Here is a 19,777-nt window from a genome sequence, read left to right as displayed (position 1 = left end):
TCTAACATATTATGAGAATCGCAATACTCAGGGAATGCTTAGTTGTAATCCTAGCCTGTACTCACCTTTGGCTATTTCCAATAGGTTCCAAGTTTTGAGCTCCCTACAAGAAAATTATTGGCTGAAGTATTACAGGTTTAATGCAAGGTCAGGTAGCGTTGATACTGCTGGTGGAATTAGGCCTAACGTTGTTACGGATCCCCCAATCTTGATTTATCAGGGGAGAGGGTTTGTAATAATAAGGAAAATTGAAGGTTTTATGGCAATATAAATAAGGTAAATAAGGTAGCTACTTCTAGTGGAAAAAGCTTGAACTCTACAACCCTATTAACAAGGACCATTAGTCAAGTCATTGATAGTTATTATACCTTTGCAACATGGAATGTAGGGTGGCTATATAATAAGATTAGAAGCATGTAGTGGACATGTACTATATCTTTTTTTGACATATTTTGTATTTAGGAAGCATGGTGTGTGGATACATGTTGAAGGGTCCACTTCTTACTTTTTAGGGCTCTATAACCTCTTACACTGGGTTGGCCAAAGAGGGGGCTCCAGATTCTCATTTCTAATAAGCTCCCTATAACTGTTAAAAAGACATCATTGATAGGATACCATTCCCAGTTGCTTTGGTTATCCATCGGGGGTATGACCTGGTGGTTATACATTTTTCCAATAACTTGTTTGATTCTACTCGTAGTATGTCGTAGTATGTCAGACAACGCTCTTGACCTTGGTCTGGAAGCCTTTCTTTGTCCCACCCACTCTAATTTTATAATACTATGGGCAGGAGATTTTAATATCCAGGGCTGCCTTTGTGCAGCAAAATCTGTGTGCAGACAATCTGATCAGGATGGGGTGGGTTCAACTCATTTTTGCCATAGTGAATACAGGGATACACTACATTTAATTATTGGTACACATGATCTTCAGCTATTCATCTATGAATTAGGATATAATGGTGAACAGAACCCTACATTTGTGGGGAAGAAATTCTGGCTATGGTTATCGACAATGTATTGGTCTCTGCCCTAGCATGTCGTAAGTGTGGTACTCCTAGTATTGTCCTGTCCATATTGAATGTTCACGACCCTGTTATGTTGCTCTTTTTATTTTGGGGCAAGAAAAATAGTAAATTTTCCACAGCTACTGACGTTATCTTCATAAGGCCTAATAGCGTTAGGATTAAATGGGTGGGAATTGACCCTAATAGCCTTATTTACAAAACTTTAACTTGAACTTCCATGGAAATTAATTATATACACTTTTATGCGTAAAGCGAACATGTCCCAGACTAAACAAAGGGATGGGTTGCTTGCTGGCATCCCAGTGACTTGAACATGGTCACATAAAGCTCTCCCAGGGATAGTACATACATCCAAAACTCTTCGTTTGGAATATAAGCAGGCTGCTGCTGCTAGGAAAACGATTCTCCAGGAGAAGGCGTGATCTTGACTGATTGAATCCAATGACAGAAATTTATTTTTGCCTCTGGTTAATGCCCCGTTTCTAATGCACGATGATACCCCTGATATCACTTCACATGAACCATATGAAGCATGGGTGAATCACTATTCCAAAATTTTCCTCGCCAGCTTGAGGAATGTGGTCTAGAGACACATGGGCAAAGCTCAAGCATAACCCTCTTCCTCTAGATATTTCTAATGAAGAGGTGATTCTAGCATTGCATGATGGTGCTGGAGGAAGGGCCCCAGGGCCCAATGCGGTGTTAGTGGATGCTTTTAAAACTATTAAGAAATGATGGTGACCTATTTTGACTAGGGTGTTTAAAGCTGCTGTTACATGTGTCATACCACCTTCTTGGGCCATCTCTATTGTAGTTTAAGAAGGGCAATAGGTCAGACCCCAGAAACTATCACCCTATCTCTCTGTGTGGGATTCCTCAGTAAACGTGATGAGCAGGATTTTATTGAGGAGGCTGGAAGAATGGGTCCAAGAGAACTCTGTCCTATCCCCAGCACAGTTTGGTTTTAGAAAAGGCCTAGGGACGATTGAGCAATGCGTTATTTCTGATCTGTTGTTTGGGAAATATAGCCGGGCTAAATCAGAGTCTCTCTATCTTTGTTTCACAAACCTAAGTAGCAAATTCGCCTGATGGATAATACCATCCTCTGGACATGTTGCTCTCCCTTGATGCCCCCATAGAAATTGTTAGCTTTCCTGCACGCCTGAATGCAAACCTATCTTGTACAGCTTGTTATGGACCCAAGGGATAAGGCTTGCCTACTTTTAAAATGAACAGAGGCATTCAACAAGGCCGTTTTTTGGCCCCGCTATTTTTTTCACTTTTTATTAACGGGGTCAACAATTTTCTGAAGGCCTTACAAGCTGATGCTCCTTGCACTGCCTTGCATCCTATACCTGTGTTAGTGTGCACTGATGATGCTGTATGGTTATTCAGGACCCCGGTAGGCCTATAGAAACTGATGAGGGACTTTGGGGAGTTTATGACGTCAAAGAATATGGTGATCTATAAATCCAAAACTTCAACAATGCTATGTTGGCATATATTTAAAACATGCAGGTCCTTTTTTATTGATAATACATCAATTATCAGAGTAAATTATTTTTGTTATCTGGGAGTCCTATTAACGAGTAACAGCTGTTGGGCTCAACATGCACTTAGTGCAAAATCCAAACTGGCTAAAACAGTAATGGAGTTTTAAAGTTTTCTTCTAAGCTGGGTAGCCAGCTGATTAATGAAATGCTGAATATATATAAGGTTAGCGGGTTGGCTTCTACCACCGAAATGGCCGGTCTGTGGGGTTACAACTGCAGTGAGCAATTACAACTTGAGTAAAACTGTTTTTAAACCATCTTCTTTTTTTACCTGCCTCTGATTCAAATCGTATTGCCCACTATGACCGTGATCTTCCATATTTAGAAGATTTGCTATTGGTTAGACCTTTGCTACTAAAGAGGAAACCAGTTTTATTAAATCAATTATTTTAGATTGTCTAACCTGGGATAATGTAGCTAGCATTCCAAGGCTGATGTATTTAAATGTGACCTTTAATTCTCCATTCAATTTGTCTGTATGGGATGACCCTTTTAAGGTCCTGTCACTCACTAAGAAACTGATCAAAGGTACTTTTCTTAAGCTTAGGGCAGATTGTCGTATACAATCTGGGAGGATGAAATCGACAGTGCATGTCTCTTTCTTTGGAGAAGGGTTACCAACATTATTTGTCCTGCGTTACTGATAACCAACATTGATATGTGCTGAAGAGATTTAGGTTTGGTACTGTTCACCGCCTGGTAACCTTTCCTACAATGAAGTTGTGTCCAACTGGGTAGACTTTCTGCCCAAGCGATGGTGTGAGTAAGCAGAGCATGTTGAGCTTTATGCTATTGTGTGGCTTATATTGAAACTCTAGGCATTATTATCTTAAATCTATCTTGGTTGGCCAGAATATTAGGAATTGTAAACTGCCTATGAATATGTTGCTTGCTTTAAATGATTATATAGTGTGTTTTAATGTTGCTCTTTTTATCCTGAAAGCAATTAGTTTAAGGAAGAGTATCATGTATTAGTTTGAATTGGCCCCAGGAACTTGGTAAATCATGTGTCAATGTTGGACTGTCAAAACTTACCTGTTATACAGAATTATGCATTTTAGCTCTTTCTTGCTACATGTATTTGTATCCTATGTTTTTATCAACTGTTTTGTTCACTTTGATGGCTGTTTTTAATGTGCTGAATTAGGTTTAAACTGACTGATTGGTAAAACCAATAGGTCCGGCCTATTTTAGGCATTTGTGTTTTTTTAGTGGCTTTGTTGATTTTTAAATTAACAGAAAACATATATTTGTGTATCTATATGACCATACCTAGAACCATATATGCACAGACAACATTTAATGAGACATGTAGTGAGACAAAACACAAATGGCAACATGCAGTGGTGGCTGTCAATAAATTGACTGATGTGTGTGAAGGTGAATACGTGGTTAAACAGATGATTTGATGAATGTTTGTGCATAGTGGGATGGACGGGAGTTCAGATAATTAGCTCAATGCACATGTGGATGAATAGGTGAACACTGGAGTATTGGTGGATGAATTGCTGCATGAGTAACAGTGGATGGATAAGTGCATGGTTGAGGGTGGTCAAAAGCTGAGTGGCTATGAGTGTACAGATGCACACTGTATGTGGATGAGTGAGCTGGATACGTGTTAGTTCAAGGGTGGCTGGGAAGATAACCAGGTGAGTGCTAGGGAAATGCTGGAGACATGGGTGTGGGTAGGACACTTGGATGTATATACAAAGGTGAATGAATGAATGCATGAAAGTGGACTTGAAGGCCTACCTTACCGTTGAACTTCAATGAGTAATGGTTTGCTGATGACGTGAATATTTATCAAGGACCCCCTGAATGCATGGAAATAGAGTTCCTAGACCAGGGAAAAGCAAATGAATTGATATGTATCAATCTAGGCAACAAAGCGTAATAGGTGGTCGAAATGAACTGAGCTAAAACATTGGTTTTTTGTCTCCCATTGGTCCAGATATATAGATGACATTTTCTTTATCTGGACCAATGGGAGGGAGGCATTAGACGAGTTTGTCTCTTGGATAAACGAAGCAGACCCCAATCTCCACTTTACGTCACATATCAGTGAAGATAAGGTGGAATTCTTAGATATTGAAATTATAAATGATGTAGGCATTTTAAAAGTCGATCTGCATACAAAACCTACAGCCAGAAACACCCTACTGCATTACAGTAGCTTCCACCCTAGATCACAAAAAGATTCAATTCCATTTTCCCAGTTTCTAAGAGTCAGGCGTAATTGCACAAGCCTAGCAGATTTTGACAGACAGGCAATTGTGATGAGAAGTAAATTTATCGAGAGAGGCTACCCTCACCGATTAGTGAGACACTCTTATAAGCGTGCCTGCTATTATGACCGTAATTACTTGCTCCAACCAAAGCCTGCTAAAACCACTAACCAGGTGGTATGTGTAACTAAACATTCTACCCTTGATACAAAAATTAAACAAGTGATAAACTCAAACTTGCACATTTTAAATAGCAACTGTACTCCAGAATTGAAACTAGCTAAACCACTCTTTGCCTACAAAAGGAACAGAAATATCAAGGAACATATTGTTCGTTCACGCTTCCAACCTGTATCTGACAAAAATTATTCAACACAGAGGTCGATTGTATCAGGCAATCCAATAAAAGGAACTTTCCCCTGTTCCTCATGTTCCTCTTGTGCCAATATCCTAAGAGGCAAAGAATTTACACACAATGGCCATACAACAGTAGCAAAAGAAATGTGGAACTGCAGATCCTCAAATCTGATCTACTTCATACAGTGCCCGTGTCTCCTCGGTTATATAGGAGAAACATCCCGTGCTATACAGACACGTTTAAACGAACATCGTTCAGCGATAAGAACTCGCAAACTCGCTGCCCCAATGGTAAAACATTTCTTAGAAAAGGGACACCAAGCAGAAGACTTCAAATGGAGAGTCCTAGAAAAAATTCATACTCCAGACTCCAATGGTGGTTGTGCCATCAGAAAAAAGAGAGAGGTGTTCTGGATATTTGTCTTCAATACCTTTCGGGAAGGAATGAATAGCGAATTGCCATGGGAGCATGCCATTTGCTAGAATAACAGTAGATTCTTCCTACCCTAGTAACAGTTGTTTTTATACTTACTAGCTTTATAGGTTGACAGTTATGTACAATTTGTCGTTACTAGATAAATGATCACGACGCTCTAGGGTATCTCCCTTTAGGTGGTATTAAGAAATTACATCTTACATTTTTTAGGTTCTATCTTTTTACTTTATAATCATTATCATCATAACTGTTCTCGTAGTTATTTAAAATTTTCCTATAATGGGTTAAAATCGTAAACAGTATGGATCTCCATTATATAGACATCCCTGGTTCTGTCAAACACATTTTCTAACTGTACCACATTCCTTATGGTTTGACTCCTCTATCCATAGATTATTATACAGACCGTTATATAACGAGTCTACTGGTATTTACGTTCGGTGTGTTACCAATAGTTCATTTGTTGGTATTCAACAATAAGAAAAGTTGATTCCAGTGCCCACTTAAGATGTAGTCCCCCTCTCGTTTTTCATCATTCCTTAATTTTTCAGTACTATCACGAGTAGGTGGGTCGCTCTTTGCACTTTACACCTTGGTCTATGTTTCATTAAGCAACATTAGATCTAGGAACCATCGATGTTCTATTTGCCACAACACAAATGGTATTGAGTCTCTTCAAATTCACACGCATAGTTTTGTCGAACAGTATTCAAGTTTTACTTAACCCTACACAATTTCATTCTTTCATTCACATAAAACTGTGGAGACCGTTATTCAATTTACAATGAGATATCGTTATTTTCTGTACTTATCTTGTTACGCAATAGATATATAATCTCCCTATCCGGATTCAACAATGGTATATTTAATTCGAGTGCCTACTTAAAAATGGCTCCCTTCGCATCCCCCTATTCTACTCTGTCAATGTAGGTCAATCTATGCGCTACACACCATCGTCTATGTCTACGCAATGACATTTTACTTGGGAGCCATTGGCGACATTACTTTAGAGAATTTGGTCCTCTTTCTATCTCTCTTCATTTTGTGGTCCTTTCTCTGTGTTTGCACACAGATCAGCTGCATTCACTCATCGAATCACGAAGGGTATATAAACAGCGCTTTAAAAGACCATTAAATCGCCATCGTTCGTGGAAGGAGCACAGAACACCCGAGTCCCGTCGCCGGAATTTTGGAGCCCTGTTGATATTAATTGGGTAAGTCTTGTAGAAATCCCGAATGCGGCACATTTAATCAAGTTACTCCTTTGACTCGTAATTTTTTAAAATAAGCAGTGGACAATATAACTTCCCCACTATATTTTTTCTATCTTACAGACAGGGAGTTATTTTAAATCATCTGAAATCGACCGCTTTTTGAATACAAGCAAAAAGGTAACCATCAGTCCTTCTTTTCCAGAAGGTATTAAGTTAAGAAGTTGCTACTCGTTAACCATATTATACAGAAGTTGATGCTAGAACTTTTTCCATCTATTCTTTAGGCAATCATCGCCATTAACTATCCCCACATCAGGAGGATTATATCTTGTCGGTCTTACATAAATACGCATTATTGAGGCTATTATTTTCACTTCCGGTCAGCGGGTCTAAACGAACTCCCACTCCTTAATCAAGGTACTTTCATCTTTTAAAAAAATAGGTTTACTCTTTTCTAGAAAATAATGTATCTTTATCTATTGTCTAGTTAAAGCAAAACATCAAACATTGAAAGATCCTATAAATCAAAAGATCCCTTAACAATTTTTTTAGGAAATATAGAAACTTAAAATCAACACTCGAGATCAACTAATCTCATCAGTGACCACAGAATATCCATCTGTAAACCCCAATTAAAATAGGTAACACACCAATTCGGTTCTTATATCAAATATTGGTTGTGAAGAAATCATAGACTAGGGTGCAATAATAATTAATGTCTATGTATTGTTTTTTATGGTTTAGAATATCTTCATCGCACAAATAAAGAAAGGATACTGGTTGTACAGACAAACCAGACTGCGTCGTCGAGTTGCATTATTATATTTCGTGGTTTTTAAAGTAAGTGACCTTATCTATGATACGAATACATTATATACTAGTATTTAGGTCCCGCTAAGATAACCTCTTGATAACTGCTACCATTTAGAGTGTGTTCTATTTTTCATCGTTAATGTCAATTACATGATCAATTAGAGAGATATAAATATCATAATCCTCGGATTAGACATCCAATGTAAGAACCCACTAAACCTCCAATATTTGGGAATGGTCAATTTAATACTACAAGACATCTTCTTTTTTGACTATTAATTTAAAACAATAAAATATGAGTTTAAATGATCTACTACAGTCGCTGATTCGTTTGATGATCATTAAGGCAAGGAAATGAAATCTTCAAAAGTGTTATTGTAATAAAATAAGGTTGGTCAGAACAGAATTGAAAGTCTGAGACTATTAGAACAACATTGGATTGTTTTTAAAGTGTCTTTTATGCTACACAATAAGAGTGATGCAAGATTGTACATAATATTTCTTTTTATGGCATTTTCCTTTTTTAGATATTATCGTGGCTGCTCCAGAAGAAGGCGCTGGTTCGCCGAAACGCGCGTAGAGATTAATTTAGCCACATTTTTCTCAATATAATTGTGTTTATTTTATGTAATCTTTATTTGTTGGATCATTTGCCTTTTTTAACAATGGTGTTGTATATTCTTGATCTATCGAGTTACATGTGTTAAATATAATTTGTGAATGTGCATTATTATTTCAATGTGTTTTTTAAAAAAAAATTGTGAATAAAATTGTACTTCCCCTTTTTACAAAAAAACAATGTTTTAGCTCAGTTCATTTCGACCACCTATTACGCTTTGTTGCCTAGATTAATGGTTTGCTGATGACGTGCTAGACATTGCATGAGTAGTTTCCTTGTTCATGAAAATATCAATTAATTATATACCTTTCTGTTCACATACTGAAATACAGACAGAATAGATTTTGAAGATGGCAAATATTAAACGTTCAGATGTGTACAACTTTGTGCTCTAATTGAATACAGGCCACCAACCCTTTAAACTCATAGTAGAGAGGGGCAAAGTTTTGAAACAGTTGGTTGTATGACTGCACGCTCTGTTTTTATGTGTGGTGGGTTTTGGGTGGATGAAGGGATCTGGAGGAAGTTGTTTGAGCAGGCCTGGGTTAGTGTGGGTTTTTGAAGGGGGTGGTTGTATTGTTGCTTAAGGTGTTCCAAACTAATGGCCTGTATGTGAAAGAAAGGTATGAGAAAGAGAATCACTGGAGATTGTCTATAAATATATGGTGGATGTTTGAGGTGGTCTGTGTGACAGTTATGTGTAGGGAGGTCTATGAGGTACTGGATGGGAATGCCGGTCTGGCTGGGGCTGTCCAATGTGTGGGAGTTTTTGGTCAACGTGTGGCTATTCTTTTTGTCCGTCTGCTGATTGTGGTAGACTAATAGGCCCTTAATGTGATTTGTAGTAGTAGCAATTTTTAGGGTTTTGTGATAGGCGGTTTGTGGGTAGCCAGTGTTGATTTTTGAAACTGCTTAGGGTGTTCTTTAGGATGTTATTTGGTCAGGGTGTGATGGATGTCTGGAGGCAGTAGTTCTGGATATGTTCATTGGAAATTACAATAATTCTGGTGTTGGCAGGCTGATGAAATGGTTATACATATCATATAAATTAAAAGAAGAAATGAAATAAAGTTTTCTGCCTTATACTTGTATTTATTTGTTTTTAGTATTTATAAAATGCACCCTCATCCCTAAAGGGATATCCCAGTGCTAGATCATACTTTGCTGGACTCGATCAGGACCTTAAAGTGAATACTGACAGGTCTTCAGTTGTCTCAAAATGGTGCACAGACAGAATATTGAGTTTTAAATTTCAACATACACAAATACTGAGTTGGAAATATCCTGATGCACAAATATCGACAGCTAGAATATCATGGTCAAGAATATCGACTTGGAGGTAAGAAATATCTTTTTTGAAAGTATCAAAGTCATTAATATGTTTTGCAAAAATATAGTTGTTTAAAATATCGATGTTTTCATTAGTGTTATGTATTTTAGTATGTCCTTTAAATGTATGCAAACTAGTTTTTGTATAAGAATTGCTTTTGTTGTTTAATATACATTTATTAAATTTTTTGTATTTATTAATTTTATTTTAATAAAATGTTGCATTTTTTTGGTTCCGTAACAGGTTGTGGGTTTACAGGGGAATAGAGTGGGAAGTAATTTAATTATAATAAATTAAGTATTATTTTTTATTTATTAGTATTTATTAAATGTAGATTTTGTAGTGTTAATTGTAAGAATTCATTAATTAATAATGAATTATTAACATGTTAATTATTATTAATTAATTAAATGGTAATTATGTCAATTGTGTAATTTTTTTAGGATTGGGTTATGGGTTTATAGGCGATTAGGGTGGGAAGTAATTTAGTTATAATAAATGTATTAATATTTTTTATTCATAAATCTATTTATTTTACATTTTATAGTGTTTATTGTGGGAATTAATGTATACTTAATTATGTACTAATTGGTTGTTAACTATTATTAATTAATTAATTAATTGGTAATTATGGGGGGAATGAAAAACCCTCTGATGGCCTAACCATCTGGGTAGGCACCCACCTTGGCTGCAGAGCAGAGCAGATGACAACACCCACAAATGACATCCAATGTTTTCTGCTCTCCTTTCCCACAAAGACGAAAATTGCCGTAATTGATGTGTATTCTCGTCCTGTTAACAACAGCCAAGAATCTGCCACCATCGACCATCTGGATCACTTTGTTCCAACTCTGGTTCCAGTAACATGTGTGATTGCAGGGGGTGATTTTAATTGTGACTTTGAACCCCTTACCAATCCAACTCACTCCGTTCCCAATGAAGAAGATCTTTATTGGTCTATACCTGACCCCCCCTATTAAAGTATGGTCACCATTGGTAATTCAGCTCAATTCACTCATTCTAGCTCTATCGCTAGGGGCGTGCAATGGACGGACTAAATCTGATCTGCCAGGAGAGCTCACATTTAACAGAGCAGGTCAAGCCTCCCTAATTGACTACATCATGGTGGAAACCAGACTCTGGAAAAAGGTCCTTGACTTTTATATCACGCAGAGGCAAGATACCGGCCATAATGCCCTAATTCTGATTTTAAAACCATGAGACCTTGGCATTTCTAAACCTCCTTCCGCCCCTACAAGCGTGATAAGTTCAATAACAATAACAAACAATAGAAACGTCAGATGGGGACACATATAACAGTCCACCCCTCAATCTGGCCAAAGTCTATCAGCTAGCAATTCCAATGATAACTAAAATGTGGGAGGTAGAACAGGTGGATGGCCCCATCGTGGATCTAGGCAAGGCAGGGAAAAGACACGCAGAGCTAACAACGAAACTGGTGGATGTATTCTTCCCGTTTGGTGTAGGAGGGAAAGTAACTGAAATAAATGTTCTTGGTTCAATGATAAGTGTCGCAAGGCCAAGCAGGACCTCCTGGATAGGGTGAAGTTGAAGGATAGGCCACATATTAAACTATCTAGGGCTAGGTATAAATGGACCACCCATCAGAAAAACAGACAGGGAACTAGAGAGGTGGGAAACTATCAGGATTTCCCTCAACGATAAAGATCTGAAAACCTTTTGGGCAATAGTGAGCACAGGCGACAGGGAAGGGAGATTGGCCATCAAGACCCAGCATAGCGCCAAAAGCCTGGGAGACCCACTTTGGGTCATTGTACTCCATTAGGGATGGTGGGCCCGATAACACTGTTACCTTCTGTATGGCACCGGAGTTCCACCAGGTGGGGGACATGGAGATCACTATGACCAAAGTGGCAAACGCTATTAATAAGCTTCACCGAAACTAAGTGCCAGGTCTAGACAAATTACCCGGGGACCTCTTCCAGCAAGAACCCAAAATATGGGTTCCATACTTGTCTGCCCTATTTAATGCCGTTATGAAGGGCTTGAATCCCCCTGATACCTGCCGTGGGACTTAGATAGTTCCCATATTAAAAAAAGGCTGTCTCATTTCCCCCTCCAAATAGAGGCCAATCAGTTTAATTGATATTACCCAAAAACTCTTCGGCTGGGTGCTTTTGGACCGCCTTCAGGGTTGGTTGGAAGAAGAACAAATATTAAGTCCCTACCAGGCCAGCTTCAGAACAAATATGTCAACTCTAGACCAGATATTCAGACTACAACTGCTCTTCTGGAAAACGGTGACTATAGAGGGTGGCAGCCTCTATCTTATATTTGTTGATCTGAAGTCAGCTTTTGACCTTGTACCCCGGGAGAAACTCCGGAAGGTTCTGAGTGACCTTGGGATTTCTCCCTACCTTCTTAACGTTATAGAGAGGCTCCATTTGAAAAATGTTGCCCAAGTACGATGTGAAAAATATGGGGAACCTACTTAGTTTTCTTGTCCAGAAGGGGGGACGGCTGGGATGTGTTTTAGCTCCTACTTTATTTTGTCTTTTTATCAACAGTCTTATTGACCATCTTAAAAAAATAAAGGTCAATGACGCCCCCAAGTTAGTCTCTTGGAAGGCCCCTGCGCTGATGTTTGCAGATTATACCCTGCCACACTCAAAAACACCAATGGGTATCCAGCGCATTCTTGATGGCTTTGCCAATTTTTGTAAGTTGCAAGGGCTGGAGATCAATTTAAGAAAGACTAAATATATGGTCTTCAATCCCCCCAACACAACTCGTCCAAACCCTTCACTAGACGGCACTCCTTTGGAAAGAGTGTAGATATTTGACTATCTGGGAGTTTCGGCCCAATGGCCTCCTTGGCATCTGAGCACATGCTGCTCAGTGGCAATTTTAATTGCATAGTGGATGTTGCTCTGGGCTGCTCCCATCCCCTGATGCCTGGGGCTTCCACTCACCACATTGCAGTGGGCTTTCAAGACTGTTTAGGACAATGGACATTAGGGTTTACTCCTACTATTCCCCCATGCATCAACTACATACATTTATTTGGGAGTTTGTAGAGCGCAAAGAGGCAGTCGACTGAATAACAGGTGCAGGAGGAACCAGGAGTTGGTAAAGAACCCTTAGGGACACTCCTCTTGCAGAATGTGATGGTACTTTATGGGTTGATGGTTCGTGCTTCAAGCTTCCGAATGGTGATACGACTGCGGCATATGCTGTTACGACTTTGCATACGATTGTTGAAGCTGCACGTATCCCACACAATTCAGCAGAAGCAGCAGAGTTGATTGCATTGACAAGAGCGTGTGTGTTGGCGAAAGGAAAACGAGTGACTGTGTATACTGACAGCCAGTATGCATTTGGTGTGGCTCATAGTTTTGGACGTTTGTGGCGTGAGCGTGGGTTTCTGACTTCCCATGGCACAAAGATCCAACATGGTCAGTTGGTGAATGAACTCCTTGAATCACTTACCTTGCCGTTGCAAGTCGCGATTGTGAAATGCAGTGCGCATAAGAAAGTTACTGATGATGTTGGTCGCGGAAACGCGTTTGCAGACAAAGTCGCGAAGGAAACTGCGAGAGATGTGATGAGTCAAATGTATGTTGCGGGTCCTGCGAGATGGGTTCCTGATAGAAGTATGTGTGAAGACACGATTGAGAGTGTGAAATCCATCCAAGCTGAAGCTACAAAGAAAGCGTTGAATGAATGGAGAGAAAGCAAGGGTAAATTGGACTCGAATGGTTGTTGGGTAGAATTGTCAGAGCATCAGAGATGGTTGTTGCCTGATGCATATGTGCTTCCAGTGGTTACGATGGCGCATGGAATGGCACATATCAGCGTGAAAGGGATTTGTAAGTTGTTTGCTCCGGTATGGCTGAATGCTGGTATTCCCAAGTGTGCAGAGAATCTGGTCAAGAACTGTATGCTGTGTTTGATGTACAATCCTGGTAAGGGAACTCCAACTCCAGCTGGTCATTTTGCTCCTCCAACGTATCCGTTCGAGGCTTTTCAGCTAGATTTCATCCACATGGAGAGATGCAACAACCTAAAGTATGTGTTAGTGGTTGTTTGCTCTTTTTCTAGATGGGTGAAAGCTTAAGGACAATACTGCCTTGTCCACAGCGAAAGCCCTTATCAAAGAATTTTTCCCAAGATTTGGATTGCCGAGAATGATCTGGAGTGACAATGGGAGTGAATTTGTGGGTCAAGTGATGAAGAGAGTATGTGAGGGATTAGGAATTCGGCGGAAGTTCCATGCTGCAAATCACCCCAATCAGCTGGTTTAGTCGAGTGCTATAATGGCACTTTGAAATTAAAGTTAGCCAAAATCCAAGCTAGCTCTGGTTTGCAATGGCCAGACGCTTTGCCCCTAGCCCTTCTGTCCATGAGAATGACTGTGCATTCGCGAATGGGTTTGAGTCCGTATGAAGTTGTCTTTGGCCTCCCAGCGAACATTTGGGGTGTGCCAAGGCCAACTAAATTTAGTGAGATCGAACATCCTGTGTTGCTTGATTACTTGTGCGAATTGACGGCTAAACTGCGTGTCTTACACCAACAGGTTCACAGTTCCTTACCGCCAGTTTCTGACGATCCAGCCCACGCTATTGAACCTGGCACCTGGGTCCTGGTGCGCAACTTCCAGCGAACCAAGAACGAGCAGCCTCGCTGGACAGGACCCTACCAAGTGTTGTTGGCCACCCGCTCTGCAGTCCGTGTCCACGGCAAGAAAAACTGTGTTCACGGCATCCATTGTAAACGGGTTCCGTTGCCCCTACCGTACGACCGGTGGGTCCAGGAGGGGATCGCTGACTCTGAGACTGAGACTGTGCCTCGTTTTCTGCCCTTTAGCGACGCACGTGTAAAAGGAACAATTTCTGAACGAGAAAGTGACGAACTTTTACAAGAAGCTGTGCCACCGTCAAATCGTTTGGACACTACTGAGCCTGAACTCTTATTCAAAAATCAAGAATTGCCTGGAAGAAGCTGCTATAATTTGAGACCGAGAGTCATGGACAAATAAACTAAGCAAATGAAGTTTTTATGATTTTTCTGTTTGCAGGTTAACTCTCCACCGAGGATCTACTCATTTTTGTTCTTCGAACCACCATCCGGGTTCAGCTGTAGGGTCGCGGTTGCCGAAAGTCTTTGGTGTGCAAGCCTGAGACAATAGGTCGAAGGTTCTGGTTGGCCTAAGGGTGTTGCCCTGGGTTGACAGAGGCATTCCTTAGCAGAAACAACCTACCATCGTAAGTAGCATATTTAGTTTAGGATGGATTTCTTCGAGTTGGAGAGACCTGCAGAAATTGTGAACTTTAAAAGCCAGATACGAAAGTTGATCATTCGGAAAAGATTTTTAATATTGTGTTTATTTATGCTACTGAGTTTAATGATGTTTTTAATTGGTTATGTGACATTCTCTTTTCAAGTGACATTCATGCCTACTGTGCAACCTACACCTCCTCCTACTGTTTCTTCGCTTTCTTTTCACCCTCTGCCTGAACATGAGTCCATTAGGAGAATGGAATTCGCCAATAATTCCTTTGTTCAGCTTCTGCACTAACACTAGCTAGTAGTGAACACGACTAATTGTTGGGTGTGTGGTCTTATGCCGCATACGACAGATAAGGGTATCCCATACTTGGTCTTACCATTTAGTTTCAATGGTTCTTTGTGGGCGTTTCAGACGATGTTCAAATATGCCATTGAACCATATCCCCCACGTTCCATGAGAAGTAACTCGAGCAACAAGGCATTGGTAGTGGGAATCACAAATATGAGCAGAAACATTGACTCGTATAGAACGATTCCCAAAGATGAGTTGCAAGCTTACGATAGATGGAACATAACAGGATATGGAGTCACTCTGAGTGAGAACCAGCGAGCAAAGAGATCCTCCCCGATTTGGATAGTACCCCATCAGGGTCACCTATGTCTGCAAGGTAATGGCAAGAACCCCAGAGCTCAGCTAGGGAAAAGTGCCTGCACTGAGACGTATGTCTTTGCATCTCGGACTTCACCGTCGTTTCTAGCAGCTAAGGGTACATATTTCATCTGTTATGACAAAGCGTATACATGGTTGCCCCCTGACTTCTCGGGAACGTGTTTTGTTTCTTTCCTGTTGCCTCCCACATTTACAGCTGCAGCAGATTACCATAAGATGAGAGTTGCTAGAGGTGTCTTCAGTAAGGAAGATACCGCAGGGCAAGAGTTGGGAGATTTCATTAAGGGTTTTCTGCCATTCTGGGGACCGATGGCAAACAGCAGGAACATACGCCAGTTGACGAGAGTAGTTGAGTCCACCATAGTCGAAACTGCCGGTGCCCTTAGTAACTTGACTGCTGAGCTCCAGTCGGAGAGACTTATGACATTACAGAATAGAGGTGCTCTTGACATCATACTTGCAGATAGAGGAGGGGTTTGTAAATTGATCCAATCGAGCTGCTGCATATTCATTCCAGACAACGCTCCGACAGTTTTCCAAGCCATTTCCAAGCTACATAAGATCTCCGAGTCTGTACATATGGCTGAAGGAGATTGGTCGTTGATGGGATGGTTTTGGGATCTGTTATCTACATGGGGATGGAAGATTCTGATGGTCATTGGGATGGTATTAGCTATACTTTTCCTGTTCTGTCTCTGTGTACAGTGTGCTCCTGCTATATGTGGCCTTTGTGCTACTTCGTGTTCGAGGAGACCTGTCCAGAGAGAGTTACTAAGTACTAGGATGATGCTACAACAACATCTTGATGATCTGATGAATATAGACCTGGATTCAGATTGAAGTGAGTTTAGGTTATTGCCTAATGTAAGGGCAAAAGGAGGGTCTGAGGTTCCGTGAATCCTGAACCCTTTTAATGAAGGTTATCGTATCATGACGATTTTGGTATCAGCGAACAGCAAATGACGAATGCGGTATGCATGAGTGTTTTCATCATGTTACATCGATGGATTCACTATGCATTTGACGATTTCGCCTTTGAACCCTTGGGTTCCATTTTGTGTACGGCAGCCATTTTGTTGTTGCCCTCACATTAGACTGATGACTGCAGGATGATTGTGTCCGTGCAAGTCCTTGGGACACGTACACCTTTGCTGACTCCTCTGTGACCTGGGCAAGCTGACTCCACTGCCTGAAGCCAAACCTGTTCGGCCAGTTCCTTTCCCAGTGGCCGAATGAGATTAGTATCAAGGCACAACATGTCATAAACCTTTCATCGCACACAAACTATGCCTAATCTTATACAGACCTGTCCCTGTTTCTTTCTTTATGACTAGCTTTACGAGGAGGAGGTGCCCGTTTTTATTGGGGGTCCGTCGATATCTGATGGAAATACTGGACCTTGCCGGGTAATTGATTGTGGGCTGGACAAACTGTAATATGGGATTGTCATCATGACTCTGCTTTTCCTTTGTAGTGAAAATATGTGAATGGTCAACTGTAAAATAAGGAATGTTTGCCTAAAGCATAATATTTTGTATAAAAAGGGAAGGCTGGCTTTGTAAGATTGAGCAGTCTCCTGAGAACCTACATGCTGTTGTACTTCTAGGACCTCTGTTATTGGCTGCAGCCAATAAATTTGATCTTTGACGTCATCAAGAAGTATCCCGTGTCTCTGTACTCTAAGACAGGTGAATCCGGAAGACTAAGGGCGTTTTCCCTGGCGCCGCTGGGTTTAAAATACCCGGTTCTTCAGAAGTTGGCAAAGGCTGCTTCTGATTGATCTTTAATGGAAAACATCAGTTGGGTGTAATCTGCATAGGAGATAACCCTCACCCCACAGGATTCCACAAGAGTTACCAGAGGTGAGAGGTAGGCTTTAAAAAGGAGAGGACTCAATGAGGATCGCTGGGGAATCCCACACAGCAGGTGTTTCTCGGAAAAGATGAAAGGGCGGAGAAAGATTTGTTGTGACTGGTTTTCCAGAAAAGACCGGATCCAGGACATGGCTGTGCCCTGAATGACCAGGCCTCTTAATCTTTCCAGGAGAATGGAGTGGGCAACCGTGACGAAGGCCGCGGACATGTCAAGTAGCACAAGCATTGCTGCTTTGCCCTGGTCGACAGTCTCACGGACACTCCTGGATACTTGAAACAGTGCGGTGTCCGTGCTATAGCCAGCTCTGAAGCCAGAGTCATGGAATTGATTCCTAGATTCTAGATGATTGGAAGGTTGCTCTTGGGTTATTTGTTCAAGAATTTTCACCGGTGCTGGAAGCAGGGGGATGGGTCTGAAGTTTTTGTATTCTGCGGGGTCCGCATACGGTTTTTTGAGGATCAGCATGAGGTAGACCTATTTCCACACTGCTGGGAAAATACCTGAGCTCAGGGAGGTGTTCCAAATCTGATATAGTGGGGCATTAATACATGGTGCGAAGCGTTTAAAAAACTGGGCCGGGCAGGGATTGCCCGACGACCCAGATTTGCCAGACAATATTTTTTGCAAGGAAGCATCGAGAGAGAGAGAGGGCGGAATTTGGTCAGCGCATCATTATTGTCGAGCGAGACAGTGGTCTCTGAGGTAGTCTGGGTGGAAGTGAGGGTGGATTTTGTCTAGGAAAAAGTCAGACAGTCCCGTACAAAAGAAGGTGGTGGGGAGTACTGTGCTGTCAATGGCAACAGGTTTAGCAAAATCTTGGACAATTTTGAAGAGTACTTTCGATGAATTTCCAGCTAATCTGATCTTGTTAAAGAAATAGTCCCTCGTAGTGTTGTGCCTGAATTTTTTTAACATTTTTAAGGCTTTTCTGTATGCCAGCTTGGCAGCGGGGTCGTAGGATTGTCTCCAGAAGCTCTCCAATTTGTCTCCACATGTGTCATGAATCGCAAGTCTTAACACGTTCTGCTCTACAGTGAGCAGTTCTTATCCCATCAAGAAAACCCACCCCTGTCCCGTGCATCCAGCACGCCAAGTGTAATGTTTAAAAGAATGTTTGCTTAGGTGTTTGTACTAAACTACAGTTGTAAATTGCGTTGGTGTTTATACTGATTTTTAAAAACTTTGTCATACATAGTATTTGTGCATTGAATCTCATTGACATTGCCGAATGTTGCAGCCTTTTGTTGTGAGCAGTTAAGTAGAAAGCACCGTTTAGGTAGGTAATGGTATAAATATGATTCAAAAGAGATCACAGACTTAGTTACTAGCGATTAGATTTAGAACTGAACTGCTGCTCGAGGAAGCTTCTGGAGACGCACACGCACGCAGGAAATCAGTGCGCAATGCGTCATCATCTCGGGTGTGGCTCATCTATAAATAGCCACACCCAATGCTTCCCGTCGCTTTGCTTCCTGCCGCGCCCCCGAGAGAACCTCACCTTGGAGTGCCCTGGGAACCGGAACGCCAGCCAACGCCCGGAGGACTTCGGAAGGAAATCTTCTTTTCTTCACGTTATTCAGCACGCGTCCCTGCAAGGAAGAATACAGACACAAGCTAAGTGAAAACCTTTTATAGTTTGGTACAAGGCGCCCACCGCAAGCAAGCAGCAATTGATCTAAAAGACAAGAACTTACCTGGAAAATAATTTGAAGACATTTCTGGTGAAATTTGATTGAAGAGACAGTTGATATCTGAAAGAAACGAAAAAGCTTTGAGAAAATATCAAAGTGTTAAACATATTTGGACAATATTTTTTGATGATTGAGTTTGGCAATTTGTTTCTTGTTTAGTGTTGTTTCTATCTAGGTTGTGAAGGCAAGGAAAGACACGACAGAGTACGCTGAGTAAGTGATATGTACAAAAGTAGTTGCGATGATAAGGTGATGAACAAACTGTAGAAAGGAAGTAACTTATTCACAATACTTGTCTTTTCTTAGGAGAGAACGAGACCTCTCCTTCTTGGCTTCAACGCTCTCATCAACGAACTACACCTCCAACCCTTCACGACGACAACACGGACGCGACGCCTAGATTCTTTCAGTCGCAGGTAGGGTTTTTAGGAATAATAGAGAGAGAACTGTAAGAGTAGATGTAGGTTAATCGTGTTTGTAATAAAGGGATAAATGTTACAAAAAGTTTCTTTGTTGCCTCGCAGGTCGACAACCCAGGAACAGGTAGCGTCCACTATCCGGCCTTCCTCCCTATTTTCTATTTGATTACCTAAGTGTACTAACTAATCACTAGGTGTTGCCTAGAATTCGGGGGAAGTTGGTCCATAACATCTCTGGGAAATCCATTTACAAGCAACTCACAGGTAAGAGTGCTTG

Source organism: Lissotriton vulgaris, chromosome 3_1 (genome assembly GCF_964263255.1).
Source record: "Lissotriton vulgaris chromosome 3_1, aLisVul1.2, whole genome shotgun sequence".
NCBI classification, from domain to species: domain Eukaryota; kingdom Metazoa; phylum Chordata; class Amphibia; order Caudata; family Salamandridae; genus Lissotriton; species Lissotriton vulgaris.
The sequence above is the reverse complement of the archived record's forward strand: the minus strand, read 5'-3'. Positions refer to the sequence as shown.